The sequence below is a fragment of the Mus pahari genome, chromosome 2, assembly GCF_900095145.1.
Source record: "Mus pahari chromosome 2, PAHARI_EIJ_v1.1, whole genome shotgun sequence".
Taxonomy (NCBI): domain Eukaryota; kingdom Metazoa; phylum Chordata; class Mammalia; order Rodentia; family Muridae; genus Mus; species Mus pahari.
In genome coordinates, this window is record NC_034591.1 from 29016165 (window position 1) to 29020806 (window position 4642).

A 4642-nucleotide genomic window follows, 5' to 3' on the forward strand; every position below is an offset into this window, starting at 1 on the left:
GGTCCCCAATGGAGGAGCTAGAGAAAGTACCCAAGGAGCTGAAGGGGGCTGCAACCCTGTAGATGGAACAACAATATGAACTAACCAGTACCCCATGAACTAACTGCATATGTAGCAGAAGATGGCCTAATCGGCCATTATTGGGAAGAGAGGCCCCTTGGTCTTGCAAACATTATATGCCCCAGTACAGGGGAAGGCCAGGGCCAAGATGTGGGAGGGGGTGGGTAAGGGAGCAGGAGCAGGGGGAGGGTATGGGGACCTTTCAGGATAGCATTTGAAATGTAAATAAAGAAAATAATAAAAAAAATGATTCAATGAAAAAAAATAAAAATAAAAGCCCATTTTTTTCCCAATGTGGAAAATCGGTCAGAAGACCACTGAAGCAATTCTGGATATATAATCGTGGCGAGGAGCCACAATGAAAATGGAGAGGGATGAATATATTTAAGAAACACTTAAAGTGAGGATCCTGAATGATGGATTGAATGAAGAAGAAGTGAGATAAAAATTGATTAAATTGTTGATGCTTGGATTCTAGATGAAGCAGTTTGGTTGGTCATGACCACACACTGGATTAAATTGTAGCTTCAAGGAAGACTAAAGAGAGAAAAACCTTATTTGAGTAAATAGGTATATTCCTATAACCCATGAGTTTGAGGCTGGTTTCTATCTTAGGGAATTTTAAAAGCCATGAATCAAGTAATTTTCATTTATTTTAGTACAAACTAAACAGAAACCTTTGGAGGAGCTTTGCAGAGATATAGCCAGAATTATACTATAAGCTGTGTAGGGCTGGGTAGTTAGACAAAAGTGGGAGGAGCCTTGGCAGCAGGACATTAGTATTAGGAATTTTGTAAAACGGATTTTTAATAGACCTTTTAGCTGAGGCCATTTACCATAAATAAAGAATATAGAATATCTTTAAATGAAAACACTACAGAGATAAAAGTTTTAAATATAGGTAATTCAACTGGGAAGTGAGTAGAGCTAAGACCCCGCAAATGTTTCTGTGTTAGTTCTCTGACAGCCAGGAAAAGTTAAATCAAATAATAAAATGTTAAAGGGGTTAAAGAAGTGCTGGATTAAATAGCACTACAAGGAGACATACCACTTTCCAGTGCAGAGACACTGAATTCTAAAAGAAATAAATCTCAGTCTTTTATAAAAGGGACATTAGTGGCCATAGCAAACTATGCCATAACTGTCATGTATATGTAATATATATACATAATATATAAACATACATGTATATGCTTGTAAAAGCACTGTTAAATCAATGATTCTTCTGTCTTATATTTCACATATGCAATTAAGATTGAAAATATTTTACATGGACCACCAAGGGGATTTTTTTTCAGGTGGTAAGAGTAATATACTTCACACGAGGAGTTTTACAAAGACTCCTTTTGATTCTAAAATAAGATTTAGAGAAACAACCAGTTGTTTCACTACGTATGTGCCCACTCCATGCTTTCAGCAATTAGTAACATCAGTCCTACAGAGGCACAGAAACAGTGGGTAAAAGCTATCCACTCTAAAACCAGACAACCAAGGCTCAGAATCTTGAGCATGTTGAAGGAAGCTCAGTGGTTATGGCTCTTCGATGGGAGGGTTTACTAAAAGACTGGGGTCAGAAAGAATGTAACCATTTGCCATTTAGTTTAAAATAGTTTTAATTGGGTATGTGTGTGTGGACAGGGTGGGGGATGGGAGAGAAGAGAGTTCTCAGAGGTCAATGGTATTGAATCTCCCTGGAGCTGGAGCTACAGAGAGTTGTGAGCTGCTAGACATGAGTTCCGGAAGCTAAATCCACCTCCTCCTCAAGAGTCATCTATACTCTTACCTGATGAGCCATCTCTTCATTTCTGTACTAGCCATTAAACTAGTGCTACAAACATGGCTCAGTCATCATTGTACCTATAGTGGATGTTCTGGCTAGCTTTACAAGCTTGAGTTATCTAAAAGGAGGGAACCTCAATTGAGAAAATGCCTGAGTAAGATATCACTGTAGGGCATTTTCTTAATTCATGATCGATGGGGGTGGGGGGGAGCCCAGCCCATTGAAGGTGGTCCTGGGTTCTATAAGAACACAAGCTGAGCAAGCCATGAAGATGAAGCCAGTAAGCAGCACCCCTCCATGCCCTCTGCATCAGCTCCAGGCTCCAGGCTTCTGCCCTGTTTGAGTTCCTGTTCTATGTTCCTTAGATGATGAACAGTGATATGAAAGTATAACCAAAAACCCGTTCCTCCCGAGTTGCTTTGGTTCTGGTCTTTCTGTACAGCAATGATAGCCCTAACTAAGTGGAGATTTACGCTCATTAGAACACAAAACAAAACAAAACAAATATTGCCATATTTTAGGGTAGTCAAATAATCTCAGTGTGACCTTTTGCTATCGTTAATTCAGTTCAAAGTAATGGACTTCCTAATTTTTATCTTCTCTCTAGGACCCATTATATACTTGCTGTTTTGCAAAGGCAATCAGGTCTGTTGCATGTAATATTAATTGGATTTTTGACCTTCAAGGATCTAGTTTAGCCAAACTGATATCTGATTATGAGTACTTTACTAGACTTATTATTCTGATGTGTTATATTTTAAGATTGCAGATTCACGTTGAATAAAGAGATTATCTTCGATATCCTGGGAAGTATATATAATGTGTCCTTCTTAGTTACATATAGAAGTAAAGAAAAGAGGTTATATTTGCAGAATATTTTAAATATTATGTAGACACAGTTCAAAGACAGCCCCTCAAACTCTTTTATCTTTAATTTTAATAGCTACAGTGTTTGGAAGTTAATAAAGTAGTTTTTCTTTTTGAAGGAAAAAATGAAAAGAATCTGTGAGCTTTGCCTTTCCCTGAAAGCAATATAATTTGGCTTGGTAATATAATTTATTGATGATTAGTCTAAACAAAGAATTGATACCAGGTGAGTGACTACACCTTGGTTCTGCCTCTGAGTCCCTACTGCCTTGATTGTCACTTCTCCAATGGATTGCTAATACGTATTGGGACCACTCTATTTAACTCCTTCTTCTCCATGGAATGATCCCCAACTCCATCTCCATTTTCTGTTGCCACGCTACCATGCTCCCTCTCCTAGCAATAGCCCTCTGTTATGTTTCTAGCCTCCCTGATTTTCTTGAACCCAGTTGGAAGAAGTCCATGACTCCTTCATCTCTATGTTCTTTTGAACCCATGTGCCTGGCAAACAGCAAACATTAACAAACATTTATTGAATAAATTCTTCTGAAATCACAATTAGAGAGCAGAACAGTCAGAATGTTATGTGCTTTTTATTCTATTTGCACTGATATTTCTGAATTGATCATACCAAGAGCTGCAAACAGTTTCCCATGAGGAACTCTATGGACAAAGCAACACAAAATGTAAACTTTTGAAGAAACAGTATCATTAAATAATGCTATATTAGTAATTATGTTCATGTTCAGAAACTCAGTATTTCCTTTAAAATGATCACCTTATTACCTGGTTTTGGATAAATTTGCTTAACTTCTGGTTTAGCACTAGAGGTATGAAACCTTGTTAATTGACCATTTACCTTTATAATTATGTCTAATATACTATGGGAAATATAAAAAGTAGTTCAGAGCCTAGTAGCAATATGGAAAAAAAGGATTTTCAAGAATCCTTTGTGGACATGAAGAGAAAAAAATATTATAGACATCACAATGCAAATGGCAACCAAAAGAGAACATATGAAATATCAGATGAAGTAGACTTCAAATACAAAATTACAAACATGGTCCTTTCAAACTTGGGCCTGGAAGACTAGCTCCCACAAAGAAAGGTGTCGAGAAGCCATTCTTCCATCAAGAAGGTAGTGACCTGAGAAAATGCCATCAACATTCACAAACACATCCATGGAGTGGGTTTCAAGAAATGCACTAAAAGAAATCTGGAAATTTGCCATGAAGGAGATGGGGACTCCAGATGAGCGCATTGACACCAGGCTCAATAAAGCTCTCTGGGCCAAGGGAATAAGGAATGTTCCATATCACATCCAAATATGTTTTCCAGAAAACATAATGAAGATGAGGGTTCACCAAACAAGCTCTACATATTGGTAACTTATGTGCCTTTTACCACATTCAAAAGTCTGTAGACAGTCAATGTGGATAAGAACTAACCTGTTGAGTGTCAAATAAAGTTGCAGAATTGATAATTAAAAAAATATATTGCAAACAGTAAATGAAAATATTATATAATCAGTAAAAGGTTTAATATAGGAATGAATCACAATTATAAATACAAACATTCACCCAGAATGTTTATTAAAGCTGAAAGAAATTGAAGGTTAAAGCTATTATTTTAATGTAACAGAGACTACAATATCTATCTATACATTAATATAGTAATGTGTCTGTCAATGAACATAAGACAAGAAAGAAAATAGGGGGCCAGAATAATACAATGTCATATAATGCATTACTTCTGACAACAATGAAGTGAAACAGGAAACCAAAGCAGAATAAAACTAAAAGCCAAAGATGAACTAGCACACAATAAAACAATCAACACATCAAAGAAAAGAATCATGAAGTTAATTAGAAAGTACATAGAAAAGGTGGGAAACATTGGTCTTGCAAACTTTATATGACCCAGCACAAGGGAACG

At 36.7% G+C, this 4642-nt stretch overlaps 1 pseudogene; it reads left to right on the forward strand.

Moving 5' to 3' along the window:
* The window catches only part of LOC110316215, a 7255-nt pseudogene extending 3101 nt beyond the window's left edge, over positions 1-4154 (forward strand).
* The last annotated feature ends 488 nt before the right edge of the window (positions 4155-4642 follow it).